This window comes from Myripristis murdjan, chromosome 10 (assembly GCF_902150065.1).
Source record: "Myripristis murdjan chromosome 10, fMyrMur1.1, whole genome shotgun sequence".
Taxonomy (NCBI): domain Eukaryota; kingdom Metazoa; phylum Chordata; class Actinopteri; order Holocentriformes; family Holocentridae; genus Myripristis; species Myripristis murdjan.
The window spans coordinates 33,561,699-33,578,961 of NC_043989.1; the positions used below are offsets into that span (position 1 = coordinate 33,561,699).

A 17,263-nucleotide genomic window follows, 5' to 3' on the forward strand; every position below is an offset into this window, starting at 1 on the left:
CACTAAAGGTAGTAGTGAGGTTTTGCTATACAATTCTAAATGATGATAATCAACATTTTTGTACAGCCTGGGTAGAACATACCCAGTCCGTCCTATTACAATGTGTTTAACATGACAAAAACTGTGTGCAGGGAGTCCATCAAAGCTTTTTGATTCCTGATTTGCTCTGCCTCTCACTTGGAGGAGACATGGGAGGAATGAAATGGAGGACAAATGGGACCATTCATTTTCAATTTCATCATCAAAAATGGATGTGTGGGCTTGGATTTTGCCACTCCTACATGGTGATTTGTCTCACTTATCTAAAAACATATGCAAAAGATATACTTCTCTGCACTTGGTCCTTGGTCACCTTTCATGTATCTTTTATGTATAGAACTCCTTCAGATACATAGATCTAAATCTCTGTTGATCCTGTAGAAACTTGTAAAGCATCATTTAAACAGACAGACAGAGAGATTCGTGACAATGAATAGGACATAGCAATAAAAATATACACAATTACCATAGAATTACTATAAAACACAACAATTAAACACATCATTGTTAAGTACTTATGTACAACCATAAAAATCATTCCAGCCATCATTAATTACTGATGACACCACTTGGACTGACACTGAGACATATTGCACAACTCCCTCTCTGTGTGTTGATCAGTTTAAGTGCTGCAGGCACCTTGGTGTCCTACATACTATGCCAGAGGGAAGAAGCTAAAATTCTGAGCTTAGGACATGAGGGAGGTCTGGCATGATCCTTTCAGCATGTCTGATGACAGACTGTTCATAATGCATCGAAGTGACAATTTTTAGTCTAAACTGCACCAGGTGGGTGATCCCAGATCTGAAATGTATGGACAAATTCTAGAAGCATGTTATTACTCCAATGCTTCTACTAGACTTTAAAAAGATCAACGTTAGCTTCTTCTCAACACCACCCTGAGCCTGAGTAGAGAAGACAGCCTTTGATGCAGCCTTGAACAGATGGACATGGACATCAACATGAGATCTCCAGGAGAAAGTGTCATTCATGTCGACTCCAAGATATCTGTGTGAACTGACTGGAGTGATGCTTTCATCATGGATGGTAAGTGGTAAATGCTCAGCTCAGAAGTTTAAGATTAAGTGATTGTCATAACACCACTGTACAAACTATGCAGTCTCATTAAAATATAATTTACTGTCACTGTGCAGTAAACTAAGAATCACAGTGTTATCTGAGAATTTAATTATACAGTTAGCAGACTGAGTACATGTGCAATCATCAGTTTACAGCATGGATAGGGTGGGAGATCTCATTAATATATAGTAAACAAGATGTTGTCTTGTTTTGGTCTTGGTTCATGTTTCTTGGTCAAGACTCTGCACAGCTGGACAAACTTTAAAGGGATAGTTCACATTTTTGTACATGAAGTTATATGAAATCCTCCCCGGCAGTGTAGTGAATGAATAGGGCAAGGTTCTGGCCTCCTTAAGTATTATAATAGGTACTTCCAGCTAGTTTGCTGGGGTCAAAAAATAAAAAGTTTTGCTTCTTAAAACAGTGTGCATGCTAAATAGTAATTCATTTCCATTACAAAACCAACAACAGGAAAAAAGTCAGACTTCACAATCACTCTGCACCATTTTCACTCCATCAGTATCAGTGCTCGCTCCTGCAGGGTGGCGGCCACGCTTATTCTATCAGCTGTTTCAAAGCAAAGGTGCTTGGATGGCGACTGCCATGACCTGAGAGAGCTAGACATACAGTAGATAGACAAGTTTATTGTCAGAGAGGAAAAACAAAAATAGTGCAGACTTGTGATTTTCCTGGCTGTAGTAACAAAAACCTGCCGAAAATTTGCTGGTCAAATACATAAGGCCTTCGCCTTATCTGTTTTTCTGAATTAATTCTCCTTGGTGCACTGGGGAAGCTTACTCTAGGGTGCTGGAAAAGAGACTCCGGCTGATTGTCGAACCTCGGATTCCAGAGGAAACATTCAGATTCCATCCTGGCCATGGAACAGTGGACCAGCTCTGCACCCTTGAGAGTTTGACTATCCAGTCTACATGTGTTTTGTGGATTTGGAGAAGGTTTATGATTGTTTCCCCCTAGGGCATCCTGTGGGCGCTGCTGCAGGAATATGTTGTACTGGGTATGCTGCTGTGGGCCATCTGGTCCCTGTATAACTGTAATGAGAGCTGTGTCTGCGTTCTTGGCACCAGGTCGAGCTCGTTTCCAGTGGGTGTTGGATTGCCAGGGCTGCCCCTTGTCCCCAATTCTGCTCTTGATCTTAATGGACAGGATTTGAAGACGTAGTCAGTGTGTAGAGGGTGTCCAGTTTAGTGACCACAGGATTGCATCCTTGCTTATTGATCTCATTAGGCTGTGACCTTCAGGATTCACTGGGGTGGTTTGCAGCCAAGTACGAAGTCTTCGGGATGAGGATCAGTACCTCTAAGTCCGAGGCCATGGTTCTCTGCCAGGAAAAGGTAGTTTGTCCTCTCTGAGTGGGGAGTAAGCTCAGGTGTCTCGGATTCTTGTTAATGAGAGAGAGTAAAGTGGAGCAGGAGATTGACAGACGGATTGGGGCAGTGACAGCAGTTATGTGGTCACTATACCAGACCATTGTGATGAAGAAGGAGCTGAGGCAGAAGGCAAGGCTCTCGATTTACTGGTCAATCTTTCCAGCAATCCTCACCTATGGTCACGAGCTCTGGGTAGTGACCCAGAATGAGATTGTGGACACAAGTGGCGGAAATGGGCACATCTTTAGGGATAGGGTGAGGAGCTTGGACATCCGCAAGGAGCTCGGAGTAGAGCCACTGCTCCTCTACATTAAAAGGAGCCAGTTGTGGTTCCTGGCCGTCTCCCAGTGCAGGTGTTCCAGGCAGATTCACTTATCTGCCTGGAAGAGGCCCCTGAGGGCCCAGGGGGACTATGTCTACCAGCTGGCCTGGGAATGCCTTGAGATCCCCTAGGAAAAGCTGGTGGATGTGGCCGGGGAAAAGACTATCTGGGCTGACCTCCTCAGCCTGCTGGGTCCCGGATAAATGACTGAAAATGGATGGATGGATGGATGGATGGATGGATGCACAGTAATGCTGATTTTATTTGAATACTGTATGTTGTTTGTGGAACGAGAACGTAGCTTTTTAGACTAGCAGTGTTTTCAAACCAATGGTAGGTAGTGGTGGTTCTTTGTATTTTAATCTAGCCTATCTTTGGCAGAATTTACTTTTGTAGACTACTGTAATTCCCTTTTTACTTGAATTTGTTAAAAGTTTGAATGAAAATTACAGCTAGTCCAAAATGCTGAGGTCAGAATCTTACTGCTTGCTATGTTTCACCTCTGATGCCTAGGGTTCCGTAGGCCTTGCTGAGGGAAGAGCCAGAAAACCCCGCCTGCCCACCTCCACTGGCATGCATCTGGTCTACCAACCATTCCTGCAACAGTCCTCCACCAGCTCCTGGTACTTTGCCCTCTTCCTCTCTTGCGCTTTCTCCATCTGCTCCTCTCATGGCATGGTTAACTCCAGTAGAATGAGCTGTCTTGAGGCCTCAGAGACCAAGATGATGTCTGGTCTCAACGAGGTCTGGGTGATGTGAGATGGGATCTTCAGCTGCCTCTCCAGGTCAACTGTCATCACCAGTCTTGTGCTGTAGACAGCAAACCAGCAGAGTAGTTTTTGGGTCTACTCTTTGGCCGCTGTCCTTCCTTGATGAACTCAGTTTTCCTGGCTGTAGCGTGGGTGTATCTGCTTTTTTCTTATAGGCAAATCAGTCTGAATGAGAGCAGATTGTACATTTAAACCTGATTCCAAGGTAAGGGAGCTGCCATACCAAATTGATGCCTATGGCTAGCTGGTTATCTTGACACCTGTTACTCATTAAATGAATCATACGTTTTTTTCTCGCAAATTTGTGACTTTATAATCTCATAAATTTCGAGGTTTTTGTCATAAATTTCTGGGGTTTTCTTGTAAATTTATGACTATAAACTCAGAATTTTCGATTTTTTTCTCACAAAATTTTACAATTTTAATCTCTAGAATTCTGATTTTTTTTTTTTCCAGAATATTACTGTCGTACCCCTCCCTCCGGTTCATAGTCCAGTCATTTTAGGCCAAAATTGGGGTCAACCTAGGACAAATTGCAAGAGAAGCAAACTCGACTGATTTTGTATCCTCAGTTTGTCCTGAGTGAGGGAAAAAAAAGTCCCAAGAAATCCCATTGGTGGAAAGTTTTGAAAATCACCTATTTATGACCACATATTACCAAAAAACACTGTTTTTAACACACAGGAAAGGGGTTCAAAATTTTACTTTCAGATATCACTATAAAAATTCACAAGATGATTACACACACAAAGGCAAGAAAAAAGGCTATTACAAGTTCTTTGAATTATTCTGTTTACACATGCATATCACACATTATCTGATTTGATATGCGCTAATAAGGAATATAAGGAATAAATGATAGAAGAGACATTTAAACAGTGAATTAAAAGGTCACTTTATATATAGTAACCTTGAATTAAAAGGTTATTATATAACAGTGAATTAAAAGGTTACTATATACATAGTAACCTTTTAATCCACTGTTTAAATATCTGTTCTGGCATTTATTCCTCATATTCCTTATTAGCGCATATCAAATCAGATAATGTGTGATATGCATGTGTAAACAGAATAATTCAAAGAACTTGTAATTGACTTTTTTTCTTGTCTTTGTGTGTGTAATCAACTTGTGAATTTTTATAGTGATATCTGAAAGTAAAATTTTGAACCCCTTTCCCTGTGTGTTAAAAACAGTGTTTTTTGGTCATTTGTGGTCATAAATAGGTAATTTTCAAAACTTTCCACCAATGGGATTTCCTGGGACTTTTTTTCCCTCACTCAGGACATACTGAGGATACAAAATCAGTTGAGTTTGCTTCTCTTGCAATTTGTCCTAGGTTTTTTCATAAAATGACTGGACTACCAGTAGGCGGCGGTAATGCGCCTCTGAGAGGGTTTCTCAACCACCGAAGAGGATGAAGAAGATCCTCCCAGAATGCACAGCGGTACACTGCACGCTATAAGTGAGTGAGAGCCTTCCTCTCCTCCTCTCAGTCTGCAGCAATGTGGTCTCTCCGTAGTCGCTGCCTGACACATGGTAAGATCATGTCACGTTACTTAGCTTTTATTTCATAACGCTGTAATGAATGTAAGATTATGTGATGGATGTTGTGTCCATTGTCCAGGTAGGAAGGTTGCAGCCCTGGTGTACTTGGTTTATCTTACAGAAATACCTCATCAAGAACTTCCGTTCGAATCACCAGGGTCTGTTGGGAAAATCGGCGTAAATTTGGCTATTCTCTAAACAACGTTATTTCAACGTTCGTAGGCCACACGTTGCTCACTGCCATGCTTCGCCGTGTGTTCTTATGGACCTAGCTGGCTGGAACCACGAGTGACTGGCTCTCAAGTCGATAGCAAGGCAAGGCAAGTAGCCGTTAGCAGCCATATTGACACAGAGTGTGTGGAGAGGTGCATGTCGAGGGCTAACCCAGCCGGTGAGCGGGCAGCTCACTTGCTAGCATTGGACTAGATCTCTAAATTAGCTCGCCTGTTGGTGGCAGGCGAGCTCTGTGGCTAGGCCGCTAGGAGTTAGCCTGGTCGCTAGCCTGAGCCAGGATCTAGCAGGGGCTTCATTACCAGTCTGTCCAGGTGTGGTGCACCAGCTTCTCCCATGGTCCAACATGGACATGACCACTGCATTTTGCATAATTCGAGTCCATGAGCACTGCCACAGTTGCACTTGAAAAAAGAAAGCAGATGGGACACAGGATATGCCTGCTGTCTCATTATGTGAAGTATAAGTATATATAGATATTTAGAGAGACAGGCCTTTAAAGTCATCAGATGTCAGGGCAGGGATGATGTGCTTATCTTTGGACTTGTTACTGTCAAGTCGATACTTCACACGAGTCAGATGTGGCTCATTGAATCCACAAGAGTCTCAGCTTTCCAGTCAAACCCAATCTAAAGACTGTTTAGGCCCCAGTCAGCACAAACACACTATTTTACAGCAGGCCACAAGAACACAATTTGGACTGCATGGTTTGTGGCCCAAACTGCATGGGATTGGACCCCTCAGAAGGCAGCCATGCCAGGTTTTCCCATGCCAAAATGCAGCTTAAGTCTGGAGCAACATTTAGCCCCCTTTTAAAATAGTGTAACTTAACCCAACTTGCTTTGTCCTTTTTTTTTCTTTTTTTTTTTTTAACTGCATTCATAGGACAGATTCACTCGAGCATATGTAGAGAAATCCATAAAAACCCTTGGTTGTGGCTCATGCCCCTTTTTTCTGGTTGGATTTATTCAAGCAGCATTTGCTGTCTAGGCTAAAGGAGCTGGTTAGAATCATGTAGTTCATACTCAGTGCTGACCTCTGCACTGAATAGCACCAACCTTAACAGCTGCAGTGCTCATTTGAATAAATGATTTAAATGGTTTAAACTTATTTTGAAAGGGTCATAAAAAGCATTGCATTTAACTCTGATGCCTGTGCTACTCAAACTCTAAGTTGGCAACAAATGTTTGACAGCTTAGAGTTGCATCAGGTTTCTGCCTCAACTATTCCAGCTCTGCTCATCAGTTTGTATTAATGTAATTTTCTTTTTTATCTCTCAGAAATGTGTTGGAGCAAGCCCTTTCAAGCAGCAGCTATGGGACTGAAATGAGAACCACATGTCTTTGAAAAGAAGGTAAATAGATGGGTCATGGTGGCATCTGTACACCTAGGAACAGGAAGGGAAGGGAGTATTTGATACTGTAGGATTTCTGTTCTGTCAGCTTAATTATGTCCACACTAAGCCAGGTAAATTTTAAACAGGTTTTCTACATGCCATGTCCACAACAAGAATGAGATGCTGGTCTGGCATTTTAGGCCTTGTTCAGACTGTAGGCAAATCAGGTTTGTTGCTCAAATCAGATATAGACTGTCCACATTTTGCAGGTGAGCAGATTGTATTTGTGTTAAATCACCAACCTGTCTGCATGTACTGCTGTGGTAAAGACGCAAGTGTTTAACTGTGTACACTGGGGACAGTTTTCCAATGCAGAAGCATGAGAAATGTACCAATTTCTTTTTTTGTCCCATAAATATCTGATCAAATAGCCAGAGTGTCCAAACTGACATCTGGAGAAGTCAGATGAGAGTCACATTTCAAACCACCATGTTTGGTTTTTGGCTGTTCACACTGTTTAGATCTGGATATGCAAAAACAGATTTTGGTTGTCAGTCTGAACAAGGCCTTTGTTTGGAAAGGGAAACCAGGACTTTTTGAAAATGTAGGACTTATGTGATCCTGGCCATCATCTGGTGCAAGGATTATGGATTTTAGGCATTTTGTGGCTGTTCAGTGTGGACGGCAGGTTTGGGAGTGAAACATCAAAGCATCACTTCGAAATTATATGCAGAATTGTGAACTGTTGCATGGCTAAACCATCAATACTCATTTCCACCATGGGCCACCTGATACTCACTGAAGGCCTGGGTAACTGTATTCATGCATGCTTGTGTGAAGTGTGCTGAAGATGTCTCAGTCAGTTGAGGTTAAGCGGTTCCCATGCATAACCAGTGTGGTGTTGACCACAGGCCTTATTAGGGCCTGTATGTCAGCCCTCCAGCTCTCAGTCAGCTGTCCAGACGGTGTGTGTCTGGCTCAGTGTTACAGTGCTGGTAGAGGAACGCTCTGTACGTGTTCGGTTCTGCAGGTTCTGTTTTAGAATCAGCAGCTGCTGAGCTGCCACAGAGCTGAGCCCACAGAGAGTGGCCTGTCCTGTTCCACTGTCAGGATGGGCCTAGTGCAGGGCTGCACACTTAGCACTGTGTGTCATGAAACAAAATGCTAATGTGGGGTAACTATAGTAAAATACATTTAATTGTAACTTAACACTGTCCACAGTAACCACGGTTCCAACAATGTTGTGGTTTCACAACTCAATTTAGTCAAAACTGTCACATATATAACATGTCAAAACAAAAGAATTCATTATTGTGCACATGGCCTTGTAGCATTCCTGTGAGTTCATGTTAATAAGGGGTTAATATGTTGTAGAACACAGCCATCGAGGCAGGTTAGAATTGAGCATGAAGCCTTGGCCTACCTATACAGCTGAAGCTAACAAACTCTTCTATTGTTTGTGCCCCAGGCAGGTGGCTGTCACACCAGTAGTGAGCTGGTTGTAATCATGAAGGTCCACTGAAGGTGAGTTGGGAGACATTCCCCATTCCCATAACTTGTATCATTTGCTGTGATGATGATTTCATAACACATCATGCTGACAAGACCGTGGTGAGCCTTAATCCCTGAGCATAGTATTTGACACTGTTAACTAATCAGTGGGTGTACTCTGTTTACCTGATGGCTCTATTCTCCTTACAGGAGGGATGTGGGCCCACTGCCCTCAGGGGGGCGAAGGGGGGTATGAACCAGCCCCCTAACATCCTGTTGTGCTAGCCACAGGGTGTGGATAGTGAACACTTGTCAGTACCTACGTCTTAAACCAGGTATGTATGGATTTGTATCAGGTGACGCATATGAAGTGTGCAGAAACAGTCTAGAAACCCAATCCTGTACTGCCATCACAGAGGCCCTTTTCTCTGTTGTGGACTCATTGTATTGGGAGAGCAATTGCAGGACTTTTGGCACAGGTTCACATAGAAACGTTCTAGCAGAACCTGACTAAAGACCTGAAACAGTCCAAACTGTAGAGGAGCTAACATTTGGTGTTGCACATGCTGTCTAACACGGTGTGCTATCTAACACGGTGTGCTATCTAACACGGTGTGCTATCTAACACGGTGCTCTGTTTGCAGGGTATTCAGAGGATGAACTGCCCTGGTTCGGTGACTTGATGGAGTCTGCTTTGCAATGGCTCTGCATCAACCGGTGCTTCAATGTTCACACCCAAATTGCTAAACACTGCCAAGGGCAGTGTTTCTTGTTTTCCCCTGTATTTAAGGACATTCCCTGTGCTGAGATTTGAATCGTACAATTTGCAAAGTTATAATTCTGGTAGAGAAACTGCTGTTCAAAGAAGTGCAGAATTATAACAAGATCAGAAATGCTCAGCACTGATGTTGGCTTTGTATCTGGTACATAAAATTGTTTCTCCTGGCTTACAAGGTGTGATTCTGTGTTTTTTTTTTTTTTTTTTTTTTTTAAATGCTTAAGTGGATTAAAACAAGCACACTGTTTGTCTTGTGTTAATCTTTGAATGAATCTGCCAGACGGATTAATGCAGATTTTCTCCTAAAAATATTTCCATTAGGTTTTGAGGTGAGTACAATGGTGTTCCCTTTCAAGCATTTTAAATTCATTCTTAAGCACTGGTTTGTGGCTGATGGAGAGAAGACTTAATTCATGTTAAAACTGGGTATATTTGAACACAATTAGTAATAGCTGATAGTTTGTATGGTAGAAACAGAACATCATTTAAAACACTCAAAGTTCACGGTTGATGTCCAAAGTACTAATACACTGCTTTGCATGCCATCTTTCACGGGATTAAGTCTTTTTTTTTTTTTGTTCAAAATAAATGAAAACTTGATTAAAGCACTTCATTTTCTGAATAGTTTACAAGTATTTACAATCCAACTTTATTGAAAAGCATAAACGAGGTAAAATCTATATCTTGTACAGTTGACACAAGTGCAGCATATCTATTTGAAAGTGTGCATTGTCAGTTTGATTAAGTAAGCCTTATGTTGAAACCTTGCTAATGTACATGAGAGACTACCAAAGTGACCCACTTTTGGTCTGACTACAGATTTTAGACATGGCCCTTACACTAACATACCACCTGAGGGCGACCTGGATGGTTATGGTTTTATTCACAGAACCATGATTCTTCTGTCAATCAACTTCTTACTGATTTGGCCCATTTTGCTGTGAAACAAACAATATTGGTACTAACAATGTAAAAATGTTTAGATTTGATCAAGACTTCCATTTACAGCATGGCATGTACATTAAATGTGCACCCAATTATGATATGCTTTTGATTTTTGAGATGAATTTGGTTCTTAAAACCTGATTTTAAGAAAATGTCCTGTTACATTACATTACAAGCTACCAGTTCTGCAGAAAATTTTTGTCTTCATGTTGTACCAGCAGTAAAATATGGCGATGGTTATTACTGCATTTGGGCTGTTGTGCTGCCTTCTCCACCAAGTACCAGGATATTTTAGCCCAACACATGGTTTCCCCTGCCAACAGGCTGAGACTTGGCTAAGAAATAGTCAAAGAAATCAAGAAATAGTTGAAGGAACAAAACAGTGTTTTGTAGTTTCTGTCTGCAGGAGAATAGGCCACAACATCAAGCTTTTTGAATTTTTTCTGCATGAAGGAGTGGTCCAAGATCCTTCTGAAGTGTTTTCCAGCCTCATCAGACTTCGTGGTGTTATCCTCTTTAAAGGAAGCTTCATCAAAGCATAACGATCCCCCTGTAGTTTCAGTTCCTGTTTGTCTAACCCAGGTGGTTGGAGGGTTGCAATTTCATCAAAAGAGCCAGGACGTAGGTGTAGTACCTTGAACTGGGCCTGACTTTATGGGTACTGAGGGAGTCCGTCTGCAGTTGCTTTTGTTTACAACAAAGAAAGTCTCAAATTGCAGTATTGGCAATATATTTCAAAACTGTATACTCAATGAAACAAATACAGAGTACACTTAGTATCATGTTCCCCACTACATATGATGGACATTTCCATCAAACCCTATTACACTATAATTAACAGTAGGTACAATTAGTAAAAATTATGATTGTAGTCAGTTACTAAACCTAAACTGTGCACTACACCCTATAGATAGATAGATAGATAGATAGATAGATAGATAGAAAATATTTAAGTAAAATATTTTTCAAGTTGAGCATCCGCACCTTCCAAAAACAAACAGTGCATAGTAGTAGTAGTAATAGTTGTGATTTTCAAGTATTTCTTATTTAGTTTGCTTTACTCAATGTATAATAACACTTTTTTGTGGTATTTTGACTCTTAGGTTTAGCTAACTGGCTGCAAATCAGTGCTCTGAATGAGAAGAATTGTTTGATCTACATCTAACCATCTAGATAGAGATATGTATGTATCTCTGAGGCTGACACCTGCAGGTTATACAGACGTTAAAGCAGCTGGAGCTCTGTCTGGAGTCTGTCAGTGAAGACATGCTCCAGTGGCCAGGAGAAATTTGACACACGATGTTTCTGCAGAAAAACCACAGCAGCTGTACCATTCAGCAGTCATTATTGTCAGTAGTCGAGTTGTAAAAAAAATTCAGGGGGGGATGGTCAATTTTTTTCACTTGATGAAAAGGGAGGATGGCAGTTTTACAGGGGGGATGATTTTGACCGTTTTTATTTCAGGGGGGATGCCATCCACCCTCATCCCCCCTCAACTCGAGTACTGGCTATAGTGACAAACAGGGTTATGGACTGAAATCTTCTCTTCAATGCTCAAATAAAGGTTGCCTTTGGTTGCAATCAGTAGTTTCACTTGAATCGTAGCACTCAGAATTTGCATTTTTTATACACTGCTAAGCAACCAATTCAGCAACATAGGAAGCAAGACCTGGCCAACTGAAACAAAAGTATTGTGACAAACAGAAATTCCACAGGTGTGAAAAAGTGTGTGATAAACATCAAGTTGCATAGCTAGCAGTTAACAGGGAATTAATTCATTAACTGTTTGAAATCTGAAATTCTTAACATTCTTAAATACTTGAGATTAATATATATATATATATATATATATATTTAGATAGATAGATAGATAACTATATATATATATATATATATATATATATATATTTAGATAGATAGATAGATAACTATATATATATATATATATATATATATATATATATATATATATTTAGATAGATAGATAGATAACTATATATATATATATATATATATATATATATATATGTGTGTGTGTGTGTGTGTGTCCCTCTGTGGTTGTGAACATAACAAGCAAAATGTGCTTAAGTGAAGTGTTATGCATATCACTCACAAAAAAATCTGACCTGTTTCTCTAGATTAATACGGTAGACACCTCAGAATTCTGAGATAATTATCCCATTAATTCAGAAAAACATGCTTATGCTTCTGTACAAACAACAGCCATGCAGGCACAAAAGACAGAGGTATACATTATACAGGTTTGAAAAACAGTTGCAGGTAAAATAAATAAATAAATGCAAACGTGTAACATACAATTAGGAATGATTTTGCAGTGTGAATCTCAGCATCATCAGCTTTTGAGGTGGTGTGTGTGAACCATGGTGAAACAAAGTAAACAAGAAATTAATCATTTTAAACGGATAGTTCACCCATTTTGAAAAGTATTTCACTTCCCTCCTAGCTGTTATGTAGGACAGTGCTTTTTTCAGAAATTAGTTCTATCAAGTTAAGTTCACTTATTATGCAGAGTAAACCTCTGTATTACCCTCAACATCTCAATAAATGCTGAGCAAAGGTCACTTAAAATCCGATTCAAGTCACTTTTAGGCTTTTCAGTGTAGTGATGCTGGCTGGATGCCTTTGTTGTGATTTGACGCTATATAAATAAAGATTGATTGATTGGGATTGATAAAGGCTACCTGTTAATACACACAGATGAACCTGCATGCTGTATAGTGCAGTACTTGTGCCTCTTCAACTTAACCAGTTGACAAACTCTTTTCACTGCTGTGAACATCCTACTCTGTTCCTGGTTGAGGGAAGTGTTGTATCACTTTGTGGTAACCAGATGCAACTGTTCTGAGCAGGAAATGCTTCTTAACCAGAAGCTCTCCAGACTGTCTAAGACCTTAAGATGAGACAACAGGAGCAAAGCTCAGCATCTCTTCCCAACAAATGTTGTACAAGTTCACACTTCACAAGAACTTCACATGGATTAAAACAATCTAGTTCACCTTAATAATTCACAATTTTGAACCAAGTTTACAGTCCCAAAAATGAACTAGTTCAAATTCATTTCCATGTTTTTTCCCCCCATTTTTTTACTTTTCAGCAGGACTTCAATCATCCATCCTCAGCCCCCAATCATTGCCACTGCCCACTTCCCAACCTAAATGAATTACTGTATACTTCTATAGAATCACAGAGATTACTGGGTCTTACCCTTTGTTATGATGTGATCATCATTCACTCGTAAATATTTGACAAGACTGGTTGGATGCTATAACTCGATGTGTCTTCATATTCAATGCTGTTGTGGCTGACATGCTGATTTATTTTTTCAAACCTGGCAGGCGCATTTTGCACAAAAATATTCCTATATTCCTCCCCTCTCTCTAAAGTCTGTCTCAGTGTGGACACAACTGTCAGATAAGTACGTAATGCTGTGACTCTATTGCTAACAAATACAGTGGATGGGCAGATTCTGAAATGTCATGAAAATGTAGGAGAAAAGCAGGAGAGGGGCAGGAGAATCAGAGGAGTTGCCAAGCATGGGATATAGATTTGGCCATGTACAATGTACTTACTGTCAGTGTGTTTTCTTGTGAAACGTGCTCATGGCACACGGAGAAAATAGACTATTTGCCCACTTGGTTACTAGGTAGCAAGTAAAGGCACACCTGTTATTTCACATGTTGTTGGTGGTATTTCAGGCGGTGGAAGCTACAAGTTAGTTTGCACTACACTATTAATACTAAAGAAAAAGAAGCCCAGAAGATTCCAGCAGAGGAGAGGAATGAAGAGGAGTTGAAAGACGAGAAGTATCCTCAGCCTGCCTCTGAGGCAACCGGACCAGTGGTTGGAACACAGCTTTGCCCTGCGTTCCAATACCCATACTACCATACTATTTAGTATGCAAGAAAAAGAATTAGTATGTCCCAATACATCGTATGTCAGATGCAGTATGCCAAGAGTACCAGGATGTTCTGCTACATCCGGTCAGATTTCGCAGTATGCATTTCAGCATGCTGCTCTGGCCATTCTGACCCACAATCCTTTGTGCAGCAGAAGTTACGTCACACCGACTGAGCATGCCAGGCCACGCCCACATATAAACAGGCCCTGCATGGAACTGTTACGTGAACACGTGAATAACTACGAAAATAACACTGACAGAAATATGCACATTATTATACTGTAAGGAATCATGCTGCATGTAAGTATCATCACGTCAGTTTATTAGAAACAACAACATACATTACGACATAACAGCAGCAGAGCTCTCTGGCACCTCCGACAGTGTGCACGTGCACGTCTCTGGCGGGCTTGGTGAGAGGCAATTTGCTGCATCTCCAAAGTATGAAATAGCACCGGCATTTTGACAACAACATTCAAATGTGGCGCTACGGACGACGGCGGAAGTGAGCGAGAGGGTCAGACTTCAGGGATGACATATGTAGTGTGTCCCAATAGTATGCATACGCATGCATAGTGCATACCACACTACATACTTTGTAAGGGCAGCTGCAGTACATACTAAAAGTAAAAAGTAGAAGTATGGCTGAATCTCAATCTCCTCCCTGAGCCCTGAGCCCTGAGCCCTCACTGACTTAAGTAGCTGCACCTGGAAAGTGACTGAGTGTGTGAGGCTGCAAGGGGCTGAAGTAGTAAAAAGGGAATGGGACAGCCCTTTGTTTGGTTGTCAACAGCAATGCATCATGTTTCTCACAATCGCAGCTTTGGGACTTTTTATTTTACGTTTTTTGCGTGGTATTTTTGAGGAGTTGTGAAAACAGCATTAAAAAATGATCTACTCTCACAAAAGGCATTGATGAGTTTGCCAAGAGATAAAAAACAAATAGCCTATGCATTGCCTATCTGCTTATTTCCTTAGTTTCTGAAGGCCATCATATATATATTATTATACTCACATGAGAACATTTTCTTTTTTGCAGCGTCACTGCTGATTGCATCCTCCATGTTTTTTTCTTTTTATGCTGTGCGGGCAGTGCATTTTACATATTTTATTCTATTTAAATTCTAATTGTATTATTATTTTATTTTATTTTAGTATTTTATATTATCTTTTCTTCTTATTCTTATTATTATTATTTTATCTTATTTTATTTGATCTTATCTTATTTTATCGTGTTATCCTATTGTGTATTTTACCTTTTTATTCTGCTTCTATTGTGTTATCCTGTGGTGTGTTATCTTGTTGTGCAACACTTCGGAGAACCTTGTGTTTGTTAAAATTGTGCTTTATAAATAAAGTGGATTGGATTGGATTGGATTGTTTACAAATTCGCTCGTTTCACTTCGCTTTTATCGCGGCCGCCAGCTGGTTTCCCCAGGGGAATCATGTCATATGTCACAATGCAATGAACTATGGGTAATTCCCTTATGCTAAGTCTGCGGAGATGCCCACTTACGGAAAGGGTGCATTAAGGGCTCAAGTCCGGGAGAGATCCCTCACGCACTTCATGATTTGTCAATGGGACAACCCTAAGCCCTCACGGACTTAACGGGAGCGCGCCTCAAAGTCAATGAGTGTGTGAGGGTGGACATTGGGATTGGGCCTATGTGATTTGGAACGCAGGGCAGGTTCCTGGCTCCACCAGCACACCTGCTCCTCGTCGTCAGCAGCTCACCTGCTTTCCATCAGCTTATCAGCCCTGCGGTACAACAACCTGGTTCTCACTCACTCCAGCTGGACTTGTGTATTCTCCTAGCTTGTTTTAACCCCTGTCTCCACCCATCACCCATGCCTGCCTGCATGCTTCACTTCCTCTGCCCTTGTCTGCCTTTCCTCACAAACCTTGGCTCCAGCCACTCTCCACCATCCCTCTGCCTCATCCAGCCATCACATCATCATCACCATTCCCCCTCACCCTTCAATAAAACCTGTCGTCTATGTCGGCACTTGGGTCAACCTGAACCCCCAAAATGACAGTGAAGAAAGTTTGAAGTCTCTGAAAGTTAATTTTCATATTGTAGTGGAAAGAATGGAAACCAGTTGCTGGATAAAGGGAGGAAAATGATATTGGAATTTTAAAATATAACTGCTTGCTTGAGGAAAAAAATAGTAGACATGTTAAGCGTATACATTTTGTAGATATTACATTCCAACAAGGGTGTGCCTTGTTGGAATGTAAGAGGCTGGAGAGTACCCATTAGGGACATTAGGGAGGCATCTCTGTTGCTTTTGGATGCCATCTCTCTGGCAGTATCAGGTCATGATCTCCAGTGTGCACTGGGGTAGTCTGCAGTTGAGTGCTCTGTGGTCAGGATGATGATGAGTAACACCTCTGAGTTTGAGGCCATGTCCGTTTGCCAGAAAATGGTGGCCTGCTCCATCCAGGTTAGGTGGGGAAGCAGCAGCTCTACATGGAGGGAGTTCAGATACCTTGGGTTCTTATTCACAGGGGTAAAAGATTGTGACTGGCTATAGTAATATGTATAGCCACATGTAGGCACTGTATGGTGAACAGAGAATTGCCACAAAGCAAAGCTCTTGATTTACCAGTCAGTCTTCATTCTGATCTTCACCCAGGGTCACAAGCTTTGGGTAGTGAACGAAAGAATTAGATCACAGATCAAGTAGCCGTGATGACATTCCTCCATAGGGCTTTCTGGCCTCATTCTGTGCAGTAATAGGAAGAGTTCAGAGCAGCTCTGCTCTGCTCAACTCTGCCACTGCTCAGTCACATAGTTAGAGGAAAAGTCAGAATAGTTGGAGGAAGCTGCTAGAGAAAGGGACTGACCTAGATAAGAAAATCAATGGATGGATGAATGATTGAACAATTTTATGCATAAATAAAATGCACAAAACTGACTGGATGACCTAATGTTTCATAAATGGACAATATCAGCCCAACCTATCGGTAAAACCCTGTATTGTCTTTAGACTTATATAATTTACATTTTTAAAAGCAGCAACAGCAACCAAAGAACTTGGGGTAAAATGGACTTTCCCAGTCAAATCAGCATAGCAGGATGTTCTGAGCAGCGGCCAGCAAATGTGTCTGCTCTACTAGGCTAAAAATATAAACCAAAGTACAGTCAGAACCTTGCTGAGGTGAGGGGTTTTGCTGCAATGACGCAACGACCTTTGAAGTATGGCGCATGGAGAGGCGTCTTGTGGCTGGACGGGAATGGATGATTGCTGGACCAATTGGCGGTAACTATTAATGATTACTACTTTTAGCAAGCAGCCAGAGTACAACAGTTCTCACTTTAAAGCCCTACTAACATGTGTTGTCAGAGTAGCAACTAATGCCATTTTATCCTGTACCAGCCAAATGACCATGGCAAACAGTTCCATCACTGTTCTA

At 41.1% G+C, this 17,263-nt stretch overlaps 1 long non-coding RNA gene and 1 other non-coding gene across 2 annotated transcripts; both read left to right on the forward strand.

Annotated features, from left to right (window-relative positions):
- The first annotated feature begins 5,045 nt into the window (after nucleotides 1–5,045).
- LOC115366037 (uncharacterized) lies at nucleotides 5,046–9,153 on the forward strand. The gene is made up of 5 exons (XR_003928801.1): nucleotides 5,046–5,136; nucleotides 6,657–6,730; nucleotides 8,181–8,236; nucleotides 8,414–8,538; nucleotides 8,848–9,153. It is a non-coding gene; the product is annotated as an uncharacterized LOC115366037 (long non-coding RNA).
- On the forward strand, nucleotides 7,651–7,849 carry LOC115367120 (small nucleolar RNA SNORA74). Its single transcript, XR_003928893.1, has one exon. It is a non-coding gene; the product is annotated as a small nucleolar RNA SNORA74 (small nucleolar RNA).
- Nucleotides 9,154–17,263: the final 8,110 nt, after the last annotated feature.